We start from the raw sequence: 21,153 nt of genomic DNA on the forward strand, positions 1-21,153 counted from the left end.
TGACTTTAGAAGTTTATTAGCACAACAAAATGTAATTTGCATTGAGTCATTTTATTATGGATTGCATTTAATACCACAACTGTTTTATCAATCCTTCAAACAGTGAGAATTTCTATGAATTTTCTAACAACTTTTAAAAAAGTCATTTATGTTATAATTAAAATTTTAGTTTACCTATTTAACTGCATGCTTTTAGAGTGAATCTACTTTAACTTCCTTAAATTAACAAGCACTGTGGCCATAATAAGAAAAGCGATAAAAGTAAACCTAATAACAATCGTCCCATATCCTTAGTGTCAATTATATTCAAAGTTTATGAGCAATGTGTTAAAAATCAATTATTAAACTATCTAGAAATGAATAAACTGATCCACACTTCGCAATTTGAATTCAAACCGGGGTTTTACACCACTAAGACTGAGGAAAATATATTAATACATTTTAGACAATTTCACATTTAGACAATTTTGAAAGTAATTTATATGCGTATACAACACTGCTAGAGTCGAGTGAAGCTTTCGACACAATGTCACACGATTTATTGATTGCAAAATTATATTATCATGGTATCAGGGGAATTGAGTTGTCACTAATGAAGTCTTATGTCAGTAATAGACGAGGCTGTCCGTATTCCAAATGAAAGATCAATTTTTTTGAGGTACCATCAGCGGTGCCTCAGGGAAGTGTGCTAGGACCTTTACTTTTTCTTATCTGCGTAAACGACTTCCCAAATTTTCTACCTTGTAAATCTGTTTTATATGCTGACCACACAACGCTTCCAAGTACAGATAAGACTTTAATGGGAGTTAAAATTAAAAATAACAAAACGTTGGAAATGCCATCAACATGGTTAAAGTATAACAAACTTTATCTCAATGAATCTAATACAGAAATCATTTATTAATATCTTTGTAGTCACGTGACTGGTGTAGATGCATGCCATTCTGTAAAACTTCTATGAATCTATCTAGGTCCAAAGCTAAACTGGAATGTATATATTGAAAATGAAATGAAATGAAATCTTTGAGTTTTACGTCCCACGGTTATGCTGGTTAGGCTAAAGGAGACGGTGATTATGAGAAATGAATGAAATGGTGGAATGAAGAAAGTGGGAGGAAACGGGAGAACCCCGAGAAAACCCACGCACACGGTGTTTGTTCACCACAAAGTTCACTTGGCGGGGGCTGGGATCGAACCCGGGACCCCAAGTACCAGAGGTGAACGCTCTACCACTGAGCCACCGCCATATATTGAAAATTTATGTAAAAGACTATCTAGAATATTGTTCTTAATTCGCAAATTAGGACAACAGTTACTGAAACCGCGCTTCTTACAGCATATTATGCTTTCTTTCATTCTCATTTACAATACGATATATTATTGTGGGGTAATTCAAAGGTGCTCAAATTGTCTTCAAATGGCAGAAGAAAGCTATAAGATTAATAAAGGGTTTGCCAAACACTGTATCATGAACACCATTCTTTAAGAAAATGGAGATCATGACACTTCCTTCTCTGTACATTTTTAGATGTCTTATGCACATTAGAGAGATGGTATTGGTTATCGCAATAATGTTCACTCATATAATACAAGACGTAAAAATGATTTAAATACCCCACATGTTATGCTAAATACAACCGAAAGAAGCTAAAAATATACTGGTATATATAACTGTATAATGAATTACCAAAATAGTGTACATTCGAAGGATGTGCAATATCGATTTCGAAAACCAATGTAAAGTATTTCTTGTCAATAATGTTATTTATAGTATTAATGAATTTGAAGAAAAATGTAAATTATAGCAATCTAATTTTTGTATATTATTGACACTGTCTATTACAACATTCGTTGTTTAATGACAATAAAAGAAATATTCTATTCTATGCCACACATGAAGTTAAACACAACACTAACACACACGTTATATACCCGGTAGCTCATTAAAAGTTTCGATTCAAAGGTAGACATATTCTGAGATTCTGACTTGTTCTCTCCCCAGTGAAACACCAATCAGAGCGCAGTATTTGTTTCGACTAACTAGGATAATTTTTGGTAAAAGTGAAAGTGCATACATCTACTTCCTTCCTTTGTTGTTCGTATTGTAGTTGTTTAAATCGCGAGTATTGACGCATTATCGTTAATATTAAATTATTTTACGTAATAAGCCTACCCGAATCCACATTAAAAATAAAATTCCCAAGAAAAATCCCAAACTCAAAAGTATCCCTTCACCTTAACAGCAGGCAAAACAGGAATAGGCTAAACATTAATCCCTGTTTCGCCTACAACCTTGATAACGTAGAAATTTTGATAAATATTGCTGGGAGGCTAGTAGGCGGAACAGGAATAGGGAAAACAGGAAGACACCGGACATATGAAACATTTTTCCCCTATCGTACAAAGGGCATGTCCGGTTGCAATGATGTGAACAGATTTTTTGAAAGATGGCTGAAATTCATCTGAAGGGTAGAAGAGATTCTACGTTCAAATTCTACGAATGTATATTCTACATTGAAAAATAAAATTCTCCTAAAATGGACAGTACATAGTAAAAAAAAATCACGAAACATGAACATTAAAGTCAATAGTAAATCATTAAAAAAACTTAAGTCGTCCACATATCTCAAAAGCTATAAAAGGAGATGGCTAATAGAAAGCTTATTGCCAAGACATAATGAAGAGTTTAAAAATGATGTATAACACGTAAGGTAAATATGGATAGAACATTATCAAAAGTCAAGTTCTTTCAGTAAAATCAATAATAATGATAAAGTATATGCATCATCTTCAAATTACCCAGAGTACCTCACGCGGAGGTTACGTGCTTGAAATATTTCACATCTGAATTTGGATCTCCAGATTCGATTCAGGATGCAACGTGACCTTTGACATGATTACGTAACACAGTTTGGTTCTTATGGCAAACCGAATAGGCCCTTTGTACAACTCTATAAACCAAATTATTTTACAATGTAATTGAACCGTCTAAAATTTCAGTGCCTTTTTTGGCTTAGTTCAAACGTTACCAGGGAGTTTCTAAATAAATGGTCACCTTGTATATATAAAATGACTTGGTTTTCTGTTTGTTTTTTTTAAATTTCTTTTTAAGATCCTGTATTTTCTTTTTTATTGTTGGCTTTCATCTTCCTTAATTTCTGTGTGTCTTCATTTGCTTCCCTCGTTTATTTATTTAGTTTATTTCTTACTTCTTCTATAAAAGAAACAGGAGAAAAAAGGTACAAAGAGCTCAGTTTTTTAAGTACTTAATGCTGTTTTTTGTAATGGTAACCAGACAGTCGTAAAAGAAAAATAAAACATTAGGTAATACAATACACTGCTATATTTTTTGCATGATAAATCTACACAGACAAATCTAAGTAAAGGTTCAGAAAAAAAGAATAAAAATCAAAGAAACTCAAAGGGAAAATAAGCAAACACAAATCGTGAGTTCAGAGTTCAGGAAATGGAAACGAGTGCCTCAATTTCTATATTTAATTAGTGTTTTCTGCGAAAAGTATTAGTTCGTAGACAGGTAAGTGCACTTTCATTAGAATGAGGACTATGATATATATATATATATATATATATATATATATATATATATATATATATATATATATATATATATATATATATATAAAGAATAAATATTTTTATGAAGAAAGGAAGAAAAAATAGGCTTTAGAGGGAAGTAGAAAGATTGCTATACGAATTTGGATTTCTCTTACGGGGAAACGATGAAAGAGAAAAAGAGATAGTATATATAGAAAGCAAAAAGAAGCAATTGTACAAAAATACTTGAAATTATTGAAAAAGAGAAAATAAATCATTATTGTAGCACAAAGCCTTATTCAATTAACTCCACCATGGAGAACGAGAAACTTTAAGGTTATAGTATTCCCAGAAAATTATGTTAAATGTACTTACGTAAACGGATTTCCATTGGAAAAAGCATTAATTTCTTTGAAAGCTTGAATAAGAATTGTTAATTAAACATGAGTTCTAGGATTTCTAACAATGCCAAGCGTAAGTCTACAGAATCCTACAGAACAGCTATATCTGTCTATCTATCTGGTCTGTAGTCAAGTATAAGAAAAAAACGGTAAGAGAGAGCAAGAAGATTTTTACAGTATCCAAAATCCCCTATCTTAAATATCTGCTGAAGCCAGAAGCTGTGGAACTGAATTTTTTCCAGTTTCAACGTTGAACATCCTAGAAGTGGTAAAACTCAACTATTTCCCGTTTCAACATTAATCATACCAGAAGTGGTAAAACTCAACTATTTCCCGTTTCAAATCACTCTGGAAGTGGTAGAAATCCACTATTTCCCGTTCCAAGGTTTTTATTCCTAAAAGTGGTAGAACTAAATTATTTTCGTTTCAACATTGATCATCCTAGAAGTGATAGAACTCAACTCTTTTCCTTTTCAACTTTGATTATTCAAGAAGTCGTAGAACTCAACTGCTTCCTGTGTCAACACTGATCATCTTAGAAGTGGTAGAACTCAACTATTTGCCATTTCAACGTTGATCATCCAAGAAGTGATAGAACTCAACTCTTTTCCTTTTCAACTTTGATTATTCAAGAAGTCGTAGAACTCAACTGCTTCCTGTTTCAACACTGATCATCTTAGAAGTGGTAGAACTCAACTATTTGCCATTTCAACGTTGATCATCCAAGAAGTGATAGAACTCAACTATTTTCCATTTCAACGTTGAACATCCTAAAAATGGTAGAACTCAACTATTTCGCGTTTCAACGTTGATCAACCTGTAGTAGAACTCAACTACCTCCCGTTTCCACGTTGATCATTCTAGAGCAAGATCGGTTAATGATGGCGAGAAGTGGTGAAATAGGTTGATCTACTCTTAATTTCTCTACTAATAACAAGTTTTATCTACTCTTAATTTCTCTACTAAAACCTGAATTGAAAGTCAATTTTTACTACTTCCGGTTTCGATATTGAACTCTATAGAGAAAGAATTGGAATATATATAAAACCCGTTTTCTGTTATGTAATCACTCTGCTAAGTATAGGTTCCATTTTCACCCTCATCGTGCTCTACTAAATCCAAAAAGTTTAACCTGTTATTGTTTCCTGTTCTAATATCGTGACATCAAGTTTTGTTTTTCAAGACGCGCCTAATAACCTTTGGTAAAGAAATTTACATATGGAGGACTAAGACAAAATGAAGTCGAATCTTGAATTCAATATTCTCCTTTCAAGATTCGTATAATGCGAAATTAGAGTGATGCAGCTCATAAGGAATAACACAAAAATTGAATTTTTTAAGGTAAGATTACTGGCCATATCAAAACAGTTAAAGTACAAGTATATACCAAGGTGAGCCTAATACCTGCCTGTGATAAAATAAAAAGAGGTTACAATCTTTAAAAGATTACTGTCGGAGTAAGACTCTCCTAGCACACATATGGCGGGACTTGGTGACAGAAAGGACAAGAAACGACGAATATTAGAAGTTATATCGAATGCATAATTTTTAGGAGTCACTGAGTCCTAATTCAGTGCCGATTTTTACCCGATTTGCACAAAAGTTACATGCAACCCTCAAAACTAAAAAAAAAAAAAAAAAAAATACATTTCAGGTGCCCGAATAGTAATATCAAACTACTCTGTGGCAGCCATTTCTTGTGGTTATGAGTGCCGCATGCAGTATGGGTTTTGTGGGAGTCGTTCCTCTTTCTTAGCAAATACAATTTCAACATAAATAGACAATTATTTAGACCGTTGAGAGTGTCTATTCAGGAAGTAAAGCCTTTGTTGAGTTCTCTCTTGCTAATTGAAATGACTGAATCAATAATTTATTTCGCATTAAAACGATAAGTCAGAGCAAACCGAAAAGTGAAATAGTTATATTTTTATCGAGTTTACTTGTCTGTACAAAATTTCAGAAATAGTAAGTACATTTCATATACTTCTAAAACTCTAAGAACTGTGTGAAATTTAAATTGTAAACTTTGATCTTTACAAACACTCAAACAGAAAAGCAACTTAATAAATGCATTGTAGTAAAAATAAGTAGCAATATTACGCGTACATAACGTCCAGGAGTTTGGTTTGTGTGACGTGATATTTTCTGAATGATCATAATATTGAAACCAGAGGCAATAATAGATTTCTATAACTTAGGGTTTAGCAGAGAGAGTAGAATAGGTATTTAATATATTTTTGTATAGAATAATTATTAGCAGAAAATCGCTTCCCGCCACTTATTGCTGTTTTTACTCTATAGTGACAACATGCCTTAATGGGACTGTTGTAGGGATGAAGATATAGCTTAAATACTATTATATTCAGTGCCATAAAGGCACACGTACTTTACCATTCTCATATTGGTAACTTTAGTCTTTTCCCAGAAATGAATTACTTCACACAGAAGTATGTTTTATATTTGAGTTTAATAGTCTTTCATTGAACGTTTAAGGAATGTAGAGTGTTTAATGTAGTGTAGTTAATTTGTGTATGCAAGGAACATATTTCTCACTAACTTGCTGTTGATGATGTAGATTGTTTTCCTCTTAAGAAACCTGGAAACGGCTTGCTCCTAATCGATGTATAAGACTAAACACGAAGTCCAATGAATTCACTATTTACCCAAATGCAACTTAGAATGAGGGTAGATAGTAATTGAAAATTTTACTTCTCATATAATAGGTTGAGTTCAGAGTTAGCACTGCGAACTTGGCTGTTTTTCTCTCAAAGGTTAAGGTGTTGATTTGCTAGTTGGGTATACTAGAGAATGAACTGAATGAAAAGTCCTCAGTTTATACACCACGGAAGAGAGAGTATTGAAATGTGTAAAAACACTACCTGTGGTGCTTCAAATCCAAAATGTCGACGTGTGTATAAAAATGTCAGTTTGAGAGAAATACAGTATAAGTAACTAAAAAGTTCTTACAGTCTGTTACAATTTTTAGCATTCACAGTTTTACATGACACAGAGACAAACAACATAACTCGCATATGTAGACATAACGCTGCTCTTTCCTGGCTTGTATGTATAATTAAACAACCAGACAATAAAATACGAAACTGAGAAAACCGTATGCGTGAAATGATCATAAAGATTTCAATAAAATTAGAATATTGACTTCCATTTTCACTTTCTAAATCTATGCTATAACCTGAAATAATTGGTGTATGGTACTTCCTGTTTGAGTAGATGGTTACGAGGAAATATGGTACCTATTCTTAGAACTTTAAATCGATTAAAAAAAAAAAAAAAAGAAAAGCTTCATGCTATTTCTTAACGTTTTTCCTCTATGTAGATCAATGTTGAAACCGAAAGTTGTAATGGGTCTTTATTCCTTCTGGTTTTAGTAGAGAGTTAAGGATGGAGATTACTTATATTCTTAGGACGTTTATTCGATTATAGGAACTAGCTTCTCGCTATTTATTACCTTTTTAGGTCCATAGTGATCAACGTTAAAACCGGAAGTGACTTGATGGATTCCTAACTTCCGACCCTCTACATTGTGCCAATCCAGTGATCCATTGAGTATTTTCTGATAATTTTCCAGTTCTCAACACAGATGCACACGCGCGAGACAGGGTAAATATATGTTCAGTTTAGATAAACCAGATTTTTTGATAATAAGTGAACGAAAGTGAAACTGAAAGTGATTACTTCACAAAATTGGTTAACAATAAAACGGTTAAGCATTATCAGCCTTCAGAAAAGGTAGCCCAATTAGTTCATTGTGTGTTACGCTTCTCTGTGTGCATTAATATATAATTTTCCCTACCATCAATTTTAGGGTATCTTGTCTTGAAAAGAAAAAAAAAATATATCACTCCGATGTCTTGTTCCCTCTTGGCATCAATTTTCAGTGTTCTCCTTTGTCAGTAGATTTCTCCGTCTTTTATGCGGGATTTGACAGACATCTCTTCAAAAAGTTCCACTTTGCTTCGTCAACCTAATCTACTCTTAGTCCGTACCCACGAGATACTAAGCTGTCAATCCCCGTCCTTTCGCTGTTTTCAGTGCCGCGTCTTATTTCTCTCTCGCTTTTTCTTTCACTCTCTCCTTTTGGCTTCCTCTTTCGCCAAGTCAATCTTTGAAAGGTTTCTATTCATCTTCTTATTGCATCCTTGCGCACCCCCGAACTTATCTATATCATGCTTCAGCTATAATCTTAATCATCCCTGTACGAATTCTTCCTGTTCTCTTTCAGTTTATTATTCTTTCTAAGATCTTATTTTGTTCTCTTATCCTCTGTAGTTACTTTGATCATGTTAACTGATTGAGCAAAGTGATTATTCTTTGATTTTTTTAATGAAATCTCCTTGTGCCAAAAGAGAAATGAGGTATAGAGCTCATGTATGAAATATAAATGTTAAAGTTTAGGTGCGCTCTTCCCGTAAGGAGAGAGGAGCTAATGATACAAAGAGTATCATCGACATTTTAGGAGGGAAGGTCAATCATATACTATCATTTTTTTTAACAATTTGAACGCCAAGCTATTTCTAATGAATCGCACTGTCAGACTAACGTCTTTCGTTTTACATTTTTATAGTCAGAAGGGCAAATCATTTTTATATATTTTTAGTTGTTCTGAGAAGCCGTAGCACATGGCTTATATATTACACCGAGAGGCCTTCGTTTCCGGAATTTGCTCTCTACTTCTTTGAATCGATGCCCACTGGTGGAACACGAGGCTTCGGACAGTGGTTAGTGTTGTGTGTATCACGAGGAATATACGTGTTCCGACATAGGGGAAATTTGTGTACTACCGTTGGTACACATGGCGTTTTAAGTGTTCAACAGTGTATGCATTTACTATAAAAGAATGAATAGACAATAAGTTACATTATTACACGGGACTTCTAATTGCATAATCAATAACTAATGCATATCCACAAACACTGTAACACAATAAAATTTCATACATTAATTGATTACCTTAAAATACAATCAAAATGAAAGACTGAAAAATAAAATTAAATTAAAGAAATGAAAGGAAACTCAAATTACTTTTAACTGTTTAAAATTCATTAAAAAAATGGTATAGTTTATGCAAGAACAGCAAATCTTAATTAAGGACATACCTCGAGATGGAAGTCAGAAATGTTGAATATACTTAAAAGGAAATAATATTTTTGGCACAATAAGTCAAATGATTTTAACAGAAGTGAATCATGCGCCAAGGGGGGATTTAGACTTTCCTGGTAGTTTAGAAAATAAACGGTGAACTTTAGTGAAATAAACAGTTATCTTGCCCAAAATAAAGTGTTGGTATTCATTTCTTGTGTAAGAGATCCCAATAATTTAGCCAGACATCACAAATGTTAATTACTGGTGTCATAATCTTGTCCAAGCGCTGTGAAAGCCAAGAACGGATCAAAATGACATAAACAATTACTGACTTGTATATACCCTTGAAATTTCATACTTATCCCTCGTCCAATTGTTCTTATTTTGGAAATGGAAATATAGTATTATTGAAGTTGAATGACTTCTGACCAGACTTTTATATTTCATGTAATTTTCCAAATTTTAACAATGTTGTTAACAGGTTGACTGCCGTGAGCATCATATGTGGTGCTCACCTTATTTTTCTGTGGGGCCATGAGCACCATATATGATGCTCATGCTCGATATCACAAATTACTAACCTATTCAGGTTCTTGAGCATCATATATGATGCTCATTGTCACAAATTATTGTAAGACCATGAGCATGACATATGGTGCTCGACTCCCATTGGTACATTTTCGGGAGAAGCAAAATATCGCGACAAAAATGTGACATGACTATCCATAATTGAGCCAAAGGTAAGAAGAAATTTATGGCCTCCTCGGAGCAGTGCCCTCAAATCACCTTGGCAGTCAACCTGTCCGTTCTCAAATTTGCAGCTTCATACGTTGTATAATAGCAATGATTTTTATAAATTCAGCAACCTACTTTCTATATATCAGTTATATACCGTATGTTTATTCAGGATAGAACGTTGATCTCGAAAAGTTCTTGTAATTTTGAAACTAACAGATTTTTAAAATGCTGAAAATATTTTGTTGGAGGCAAATATGGAGACAGGGGAGAATTGTTGGACATATTCTCCGATATCTATCTATCTATCTATCTATCTATCTATCTATATATATATATATATATATATATATATATATAGATAGATATATATATCCTAAAGAATGGAAGGTATATGAATGACAGGTAATACTTTGAAATCATCATTCTAATTGTCTTGTAAGGTCTACTTATCTTACGGAGACCCTATATTTTTGTTGAGATTTTTTAAATACATTATTGTATTGATAGAAATCTGATGAATCTTTGTGGGGGAGTGAAAATGTCATGCTTCAGAAACTTTTCGTTCTTGCAGTGGAATTAGTGTTTTCAACTCATTGATATCATTTGATTTGATTTTTAGTTTTGCGTGCCATTCAGAAGCAATGTTATGCGAGACGTGGACCTATAGCTTAACTTATGATCCGAACTACATGTGCTCCCGTCAGGAATCGAATCCAGGTCTCCCACGCCAAAGGCACGTATGAGGGAGTTCATGTTTTGAACTGAAAAGAGGATATAACTGTAAGCTAATACTGGTCTTACGGCTACTTTGTATACATCAATCCTTATGATGATGCAGTTGAAAACTTTTTGAATAAAAGAATGATGCGGATTGTTTTGATTCGAACTTCGTGCATGCATTTGGCAAGATTGAGACATCTGTCTAATGTTATGTCCAAGTATTTGGCTGTAATATGAAAGTGACGACAAAAACTAACATATATGACAAAAGAAAAGTATGTCATTATTACCCACCAAAAGACAGACTAAAACATGCCACCAATTAAAATGAAACTGGTACTAAGATATTTACCCATTACGTGCTTTATTATTACATTAGCAAGATGACAGTATATACTAGTCAATGAAGTACAATATCCTAAATTTGCATGAACATTTACATTTTATTTTTACTCCCACCACTTCCAGCTCACACACATATGGCCTCTATTCTAGAAATAAGCTTCATTTGTTACGAGAAATATGCAGGGATCGTACATGATCCAGTCTTATCGTTTGGAGGGGTAAAAATAATCTTAGCTTACCAAACTTTCTAGCTGAGTACTGGCATTATATTGCAAGTGATGGACTAGAGACGATTAACCCGGATAAGATTTCTGAAATATGTCTTTCATCAGGTTAGTTATTCGAGTAACTGATGACTGACCCTAACAACACTGCAACAAAGAAGGACGTAGTGTAGGCAATATCATTGTGCGAAATCTCCTATAGAATTGAAAGTGGCTATGATTGTGACATCATAACTCTTGAACCAGCCAACTGATCTCAATGAAGTTTGCCCCATATATGAGGTTTGGGCCTAGGATGGTTTTTGTCATTTCACTTTGATGGTGCTACTTAGGGGAGGGGGAGGGGGAGATATATAAAAATAAATAAAAATGAAAGTTACTAAACAACTCCTGAATTACACGTCCAATCCCGATCAAATTTTCAACATAGATGAGGTTTGAACTTGGAATGGTTTTCATTGCTTTATTCTGACGGTAAAACTTCGTGGAAAGAGAGGGGAGGGGGATATAGCTCCTTGAACAACCTGAATAACTCTTGAACAACCTGACTGATTTCGATCAAATTTTCAAGATAGATGAAGTTTGGACCTGGGATGATTTTCGTAATTTCACTCCGACGGTGCAGCTTAGGGGAGGGGGCGGTATTTAAAAATAACCGAAAATGACCAATATTAGAGTCGAATTCATAGTCTTCGGGGTCGCTGAGATGAACAGTGACATTTCCGATGCCGTTTACATTCATATTCAACCCCGCAACTTGGAGGAAGAGGAAGGAAAGATACATAAAAATGATCGAAAGTGACCTATATTTAGTTTCGAACCCATAGTTTTCGGGGTCTCTGAGATGAACAATGACAGTTCCCATGCCGTTTAAATTCGAATTTAGCCATTTGTGCCTGAAATGAAACTCATTTTCCCCTGCGAAGAACGGGCAATCTGCTAGTGCACTATAGAGTGTAACTCAATCCCTGAGGGTAGATTTGTTTTCTCTCATTATTTAACAACGTTTCCTCGTCATTTGTCACTTTCAATTGTAAGTTTCCCGGCGGGTCCACGTCTCATATAGCCTCGCTGTTGAAAGGGACGCTAAACTAAAATCAACTCAACTCAACTCAATTGTAAACTTGTGCAGAACTCGGGGTATCTTGGGGGGGGGCGCGGTGGCTCAGTGGTAGAGCGTTCACCTCCGGTGCTTGGGGTCACTGGTTCCATCCCAGCTCGCGCCGTGTGGACTTTGTGGTGGACAAACACAGTGCTCGTGGGTTTTCAAGGGGTTCTCCCGTTTCCTCCCACTTCTTCATTCCACTATTTCACTCATTTCTCATAATCACCGTCTCCTTTAGCCTAACCGGCATAACCGTAGGACGTAAAACTCAAAGATTTCATTTCATTTTTCGGGGTGTCTTTCTAACGCAACTGGACGAAGGCAGAATATAGCTTGGGGTGATATGTATATGTATTTCAGGAAAGTTCCAATGGTGGTTGTCGGTTGTACGAAAAAGTTATTCGTTCTAACACTTAAAAGAAAACATTATTTGCTTGACATCTGCCAATGAAATTGTGAAACTTTCTTGTAAACCGAAAGTTGTCAGTTATCTTGTTTTGCGGTACTTAGCTGATTTTTTTTTTGGGGGGGGGGGGTTAAAAATCATTTTATTTTTTCTGTAGGAAGAAAAGCAAATAGAGAATGTTGTTGATGAACTAATCTTTCATTCTGGTTTCAACGGCGAAGTTGATAATTCTTAAATATAATTTACTGTTCTCCGAATCACCATTTAGGTATTCTCAAAAAGAATCAGAAGAATTAATCAGAACAAAAAATACATAAGACGCTCACAAACACCAATTACTCACTTATGCTGTTTGCTATCTGCGTAGCAAACTGTATGAAATTGAAACAAACAAAAGCAAACAACGTATAAACAATTTTCATATTTTAGTTTTGTCCATATTGGTGTTTTCCGTGATTTGCACTCTTAAAAATATTTTCCTAAATCTGGGAAACTGTTTCTTATCTGTGCACCAATTTTAGACACAAGAATGTGAAACTCTCATTAAGAAGAGAAATGAAGAAAAGTAAAGGAGGTTATATAAAACGGAACGAGACATTATACTGTTGCTTTTTAATGAATGAGAATTGCTAAATTTCATTTCTAAGATAATATTGTCTTGGTACACAGATAAGAAGCGATTTCCCAAATTTAAGATTTTTTTTTTTTTTTTTTTTTTTTTTTTTTTTTTGCAGGAGGGTACAAAACATTGCGACTGAAATCTCGAAAAGACAACCTCGTGGACCATAATTTAAGTGGCCGAAACCTTGTGGTACGAAATCTGACCTGCTCAGAAACTCGTGGGACGAGATGTCTCTCAGAAGAAAGCCTAGCTTTCCAAAATCTCGCCTTAGCAATTTCTTCAATATAGAAATTTCAAAATATCTCTACATGTATACACATTAGGAAAGCCGTTAAACCTCCATTAACGGACACTAGTATAATATGCACAGGATAAGAATGATCCTTCCATTTCACGGACTCTTCCAGATGTGGATACAGGCAGTTTTCCACTCCTCCCTCCCTCCAACGCACCAAGTTACTAATAGGTTGTTTTATCTGTTTATAACTAACAGGAAATATTTTTAACGCATTTAGCACAGAAAAACGTTGCCTTTCTGCTACCTAAAAGTAAATCAGAGTACAATAGATTAGACAGAAAATTCATTCCAATAAATATTGAGACTTTTTCAGGTAATGGCGACATAGACAACGTTGCATCGATTTGAATATCAAGAAAAAATATATGCTTGCCCCTTTCTCTGGTAAAAGACGAATTTTTAAAACGCTTGAATACGTTTCCACTAATTTTTAATTAGGAATTTATTTACAGAGTTCCATCTTCTTTACAGAGCTCCTTCGTGGCTAAGCGGTTAGCGTACGCGCCTTTGGCGTGGGAGACCCGGGTTCGATTTCCGGCGGAAGCTCATGTGGTTCGGATTCCACGTTAATCAGTAGGTCCACGTCTCATATAGCCTCGCTGCTGAACGGGACGCTAAACTAAAATCAACTCAACTCATCTTCTTTACTTAATGAATTCTTAATTTTCTAGATTTTTGCCTTAAATTTTAAATCTGAGCGGGATTCGCAGTTCATTCATGTAACTTAATAGGTTCGATGGATAAGATTCTTCCTAATTTGGGTACGTATATTTTACGAATATATATCCCTTCATTTTAAATTGTAATTTTTTTACGCTTGCAGTATCTTAATTAAAGCCTAAGCATTTTCGATTTAGGATTTAGGAATTGGATTTCTGGGCTTTCGGCGTCTATGGTCATGTTAGTCCGTCATGTATGAGAGATGAAGTACCTCGGCGATAACACTAGCCGAGGAAAGGGAAATAAAATAGGAATGGGGAAAGAAGGAAGCGGCCTGAGACCTATGTACTCAGGAAGACCTTACTCAGGATAGCTGGCCTGAAAAAGCTTTTACACTTTTTCAACCGAGTGTCCCAACATCGGGAGTCGAACCCAAGACAGCTCGCACCAAAGACAAGAACATTTGTAAATTCGCTACACGGGGATTTACCTAAGCATTTGAATTCGTATTCTATTTCTTATTAAGAATCTTCATCCCGGCGAAATTAAAATACCGCTAATTTTACAGCAATTATGTGATATCTTCAAATAGATAAAAGATAATTGAAATATGGAACAAGAGCACCCTAGACAATATTATTTTGCGCGAGGTACCATTATCACAAGTCACCTAGTGGCTTTCCGTTTTCAGCTGTTTAGAAACGCGAAAATAAATGCCGATTTTCAAAATGGCTCGAAATCGAATGCAGATAAGTGAGTCGTGATAACGGTTTCTCATGTAAAATAATATTGTCTAGGGCGCTCTTGTTCCACATTTCGATTATCTTTTATCTATTCGAAGATATCACATAATTTCTGTAAAATTAGCGGTATTTTAATTTCGCCGGAATGAAGACTCTTAACATTATATTCTAATTATTGTTATTATTTTTACATCAAAAGCTCTTATACTACTATGTATGTGATGACGAGAGTTTGTCCATACGAGACATCGACCACGTAGATTTTGGCCCACGGGACTTGGACATTGATGTTTCGGCCGCGACGTTTAGCCCATATACCGTTTCCTGTACATTCTCATGAAACGAAAAGTATTTATTTCGTGCAAATTTGTAACAGTAGCAGTTGCGCCCTATGATAACAATAAGAAATAAGCTTTTTCAGCTTTTCTACTACTTTTTTTTATTTCAGTTATAAAAATAATTTAATGTAAGTAAAAGATAATTTTTTGAAGTAATATTATAGCAATTGCACCTAACAACATCAACAAATGTTGTACTCATTTTAAAATCAGATGTTTAAAATTGTATTTTCCTTTTGTTTCGCTTCTTACCTTATTTTTACTACATAATAAAGACTTTTTTTTTAGAAGTGCACTAAACTGCCAGGAATCTGCAATTTATATAGCCATACAAGCATAGGAGGATAACTGTTAAGAATCATAAAGCATTCTTCCTTTGAAAATATTACGGAAATAGAACACTTTTCCATGAAATAACGAAATCTATGTTTTCTAATTTACATGGGATTGCTTTGGGCTTTTCAGTACGTGGGAGTATTACAGTAACAAAATATAAAATTTATCTTGTTAAAATCATCCGATCACTCAGCATAAATATAGCTTTCCAGGAAATTTTAATTACGTTTTTTTTTTTTCTTATTTAAAAAAAGCAGAATCAAAAAATGTAATTCTTTTCACTACTAGCTAGGCTTTGGAGAAGAAACTTCTGTTTTCGCTCTTTCTACCTTCTTTTCAAGAACTTCTTTCCTATTTCTTTTTTTAGCTTACTTTATCTTTCTTAGCAATTCTTTCTCTTTTCTGGTCTTTATTCTTCTTTTCTACTTGGCTGGAGTCTGAAAGAGGCTTGTTAAAAGAAGATTTTTTTTTCTTTCTATTGCTACTGTGCAAGTTACTTTTAAGGTCAAGCCCAGAGACAGCATTGTACGAACATCCAGAAGTAACACACACACACAGACACAGATAGAGAGAGACAATGGAAGAAAAGTATAACAAAGTAAAGAAGGAATTATCTGGCAACCCTGTCTTTGATTCTAAAACTGAGCCTTTCGTTTCCTTGTATTTCTGAGATAGATAAAAGAAATAAAGAAAGAAAAAAAAACGACTTTCCGGAGAAGTCCGGAGACTTTCTGGAGAACAAGCAGCGACTGTTTTCCTTCATTACCTGTGATTAGAGACCATTGGCCCAAGAAGAAAATCCTTCTGGTTTGATTCTTATTGAAACTTCAACCAATCAAAGACAAATCTGGAGCGGGCAGTGATACAACCAATTCCTTGCTATATACTTATATACCGACCATTTCCTGCACTAGGCAATGGTGTTAAGAAGCTGAAAATAACTAAGTTGATACAAAGTCATTCTAATAACCTCAAATATGATGCAGGCTTTATCAGACACTTTTGCAAAAACTAACTTATATAAATATATAGCGTCCCTTTTAGAACCGAGGTTAAATGAGACTTGGATCTATAAATTTAAAGTTTGAGTCAATATCATCGTAATGTATTGAATTTCAAAAGGCTCTCACATGGGGAGTTGAAACCGGGTTCCCGTGCACCAAACTATTAAACCAGTGGAGAAAATGAAGATATTTAAGTATTAGTGCGTATCGTTACTAAGGCTAGTCAGAACCATCACTACAAGCACCATCATTATCACTTATCGTATTTATTTGCATTGACTAATTAAAATTAATGCTAATCATGAAAACCTTCTTTATGATTTGCATGCACTACTACGTAAGTTGGATTTTTATCCTATGGTCGTTCTTAATTATTATTCTTGGCCTTGTATATTCCGTATTATCGAGATTCCAATTCTTATCTTCTTTCCCAAAGTCTGAATTCAATAACAAGTCGAAAAATCAAAATTTGTGTTCTTCTGGAACACATCTCAATACCTGCCCTCCTCGCTGGTTTAGTTTCTAGCATGGACTCGCCTTTATTGCTTGTAGACTCAGGTTCGATTTCTGGTAAAAGAAATCATTACGGTCGTTAGGATTCCACTTTAATCACTAGGCCCAGGTCTAATTCGACAAAACAATTTCGGTTGCTTTTTACTAACGAATGTAGTTATTAGAGGACTTAAACCCAGAAAAATGATAACATTGTGGTTCCGCAAGTGAAAAGAAAACGACGAGGGACATTGTGAACATCAGATACAGTGTGTCGTGCACTGAGAATTAAGAATGAAATATTTATACAATCTTACACATTTCATGAATTAACAAGTATTTATGTTATAAACAAACATTTCGTAAATCAATTGATCTAGTTACTAATGCTTTCGTCTTTGGTGCGAGCGGTTCCGGATTCGATTCATTGTGAGGGTCAATTGGTCGAAAAAGTGTAAAAGCTTATTCAAGCTAGCCATCCTGCGTGAAGTTTTCCTGGGTTTCTCCTCATTCACACCAGACAAATGCCGGGATGGTACCTAATATACACGTCTCAGGCTGCTTTCTTCCTTCCTTTTCCTAGGATAGTGTGGTCGTGAAGGGACATCATTCCTAATACGTGACGAGCTAGCACAGCTATAGATGCCAAAAGACCACTAATTCTTAATCTAATCTAATCCTTAATTTAATTCTTAATCCTAATCAATAATCTTTGTTCAACATGTAGAACGAATAAACAATAGACACAACTCGACTACGTGATCGTGAGCTCTTTCATCCAACATAAGAGAACTTGCCTATACATGAAGGGTGTCTTGCTTCATTTATAGTTCCTTGTCTCTTGCTTTCCATTAAGTCTATCATTTATCTAACGTGATCATGAACTAGACAATGTGGGATACAGACTTTGGTTTTTAACAAACCGCAGTTAAAGCCTTCAAGCACCGGAAAACAGATGATAATTGTTTTAATTAGCAACTGCTAGTGCCTGGCACACAATCCTACAATATGTTTGAAATTATTGATGAAAGTGTTTAGGCTTTACGAATATATATTTTATAAACCACACAATGAACTACAATCTAGATGCTTTTACTTACACGAATCTTCATAATCTCAATATTTTTTATTTTTTCATGCAGAATCAGCAGATTACCCTTTAATAAGATCTTACTGCCAATACTTTCCCCCCGAGTAATTTTTAAAGCATATTTCCATGCATAGAGATCTAAACTTTTAAGTGTTGGAACCATCATAAGATGTCGTGGTTCAATCTTAGTAGTTTTCAACAGATGTCGCTAGCAATGGATATGTAGATAGTTTTCGCACTTTTATTACGATCCAAATTGCTAGTATTCTGTTTTTTTTTAATGTTTTTGTACTTGCGGTGTGTGTGTGTGTGTGTGTGTGTGTGTGTGTGTGTGTGTGTGTGTGTGTGTGTGTGTGTGTGTGTGTGTACGTGTATGTGAAAGTAAGATTTCCTTTTTAACTCTTGTATACTTAAAATAGCTAAGGAGCTAGTACTATCCACATATTATACTTAACATGATGAGTTGTCTTGTTTCTGACTGCAAATTGAAATATCGTATAAGCGATGGCCGTCACGGTTGTGAAACGGTCCGAATATTCGGAACCAAGATGAACGGGAGTGGTTGATGGCAGAAACTTTATAACGAGGAGCTACATAATTTGTACAGTTTACAAAACATTATTAGGGTCACCAAATCTAGGAGGCTCAGGTAGGCAGATCATATAGCCAGAATGGGAGATAATAGGTACACTTTCAAAGTTGTAACTGGAAGTCTAATAGGAAAAAGACCATTTGGAAGACCTAGGCACAGATGGGAGGACAATATTAAGATGAGTCCCGCAGAAATAGGAATACAAAGTAGAAATTGAATCCATTTAGATAAGGACAGAGGTCAATGGAGAGCTTTTGTGGAAACATCAGTCAACCTTTCAACCTTTAGGTTCCGTAGGTCATAGAGTTAGATGGCCGACATCCATTTACACCACGTATGAAATTACGAGCAGAAGTCAGATGTTTGTGTGTTGGATTACAGTGTAACGTCGCTTTGAGCTAAGGCTAAGGTAGCGTGAACCTACAGCTTAACATGGGATCCGAACCACCTGAGCCCCTACTGTAAACCAAATCCGCATTTCACGCGCTAAAGAAGTCAAGTAAATATAATTTCGATGAGTTTGTCGATATATGGAAGAGACGCTATAATATGTTGTTATTATGAGCTAGCTAGGTCTTGGAGCTTAGGACATAGCTGAGAAGTCAATGTTGCCCTGAGGCTAAAAAGTTTGAAGATCCCTTTATTAAACAATACAATAAGCAAAAAACAATTTGAAAATGGGCTAAATAAGAGATTAAGGAGGAGGGAATAGAGAACGAAGTGCTAATCACTGCTAACGTAGATTTTGCTCTACAAATTGATCGCATTACATTTGCCGAAAACATTTCAAATAAAAACAAAGATATAATTGTAAAGTTAGTATACAAAATAAAGTAACTACTAAGGTATTTATTTTGTAAAGTTGGAGTATGTCGTCTGGCTAAACAGTAGAGAAATTTTTCTGCATTTGGACTTCTGGAGTATTTCCTTGAGAGTACAGAAACATATTACTCACTCACTTGCCCTATTGGCACAAGTGGTTGTGAAGCTTCTCGGTATGCCCATTTCCTGGCCTGTTTTTCTTCCTGATGAAAAGTAGGTAATCCCAGCAACTGGACTCTTCTCCGCGGATATTGCATACAATGAAACAAAGATTTAAGAATGGCTGCATTGGGAAAAAACACTAACAATGGCATTGATAACCACTTTTCCGAAGTTCACAATTATTGTAGTGGATTGAAGTTGGCACTATTTGCATTAACCATCTCTTTAATCAGAAGCAGCACCCTACGATAGTCTTCCTCTTTCTTGCTAGATAGCAAACAAAATAAGAACGGGGAGGTCTGACCCAAATAACTCTCTTATAAAATGTAAAGCTGCTGAGATATACGAGGAGATGCTTTGAAGTTAAAATCCATCCAAGTTTTGTTCCAAGATTCAAGCTTCTATAAGTTTCCAATTGCCCCAAAGACCTATAGAGCAAAAATTAATATCTCCCTATATTCAGGGGCGGATCCAGGACTGACTTTTGGGGGGGGCGGTGGGTTGTCATAATGCTACTTTTAAGGACTCTAAACTCTAGGATGAATATTATTTATATATATAAAACAAGAAATTTTCCTCTTCTGGGGGGGGGGGATCGCCCCCTGGATCCGCCCCTGTCTATATTTATAATTTATTAAACGCTTGACGTGTAGTAACTAGTACACTTGATTCTAGCTTCATTCAATCGTTAAGTTTTGAATTTTGAAGTTCATTTCAAGATTATATGATTCAATTTCAACCTTGTTTGCACTTCATTCAAGTTAACCTTCCTTCCTTGGTTAGATACATCATCACAGATAGTACAATTAAAATCCTTAATTATAGTCAGGTAATTCCATTATCGCATCTCCGGCTCTCAAACTAAATTTTGGATCCTTCTTAGTAATTTCAAACTAACTGATGTTATTACTTAACATCTGAAAAGTTAAAAATCCATAACATTAACTACTACCTACTAAAGTTACTCTAACTAGTATTGAAATTTATTATTATTATTATTATTATTATTATTATTATTATTATTTTTATTATTATTGTGGACAATCACAATAATAATCGTTCAAAATCAGCATCGTCAATTAAAAGAAATTATTCTTCAGTTAACGCCTTTCTCCACCTCTTTCTAAAATATTGAACTCTCTTCTCGTGGGAAGTTCAGCTCTTTCTGCGCTTCGACAATTGTACACTGTATATTTAATTACGTACTCCAAATGTTGGCCAAGCAGCTACAACCTCTTCCTTTGTAATCACTTATATGAAAAGAATACGAAGAAAGATATGAATAATTTTGTTACTTTTAAAAATAGATATTCTCAACTCTTGCTTAATAAGTGTTGCAGATAATGAAAAATTTCTAGAACTAAGTGAATGCGCTATGGTACAGTGTAAGTGGCCAG

The sequence above is a fragment of the Thermobia domestica genome, chromosome 10, assembly GCF_964235325.1.
Source record: "Thermobia domestica chromosome 10, izTheDome1.hap1.1, whole genome shotgun sequence".
Taxonomy (NCBI): domain Eukaryota; kingdom Metazoa; phylum Arthropoda; class Insecta; order Zygentoma; family Lepismatidae; genus Thermobia; species Thermobia domestica.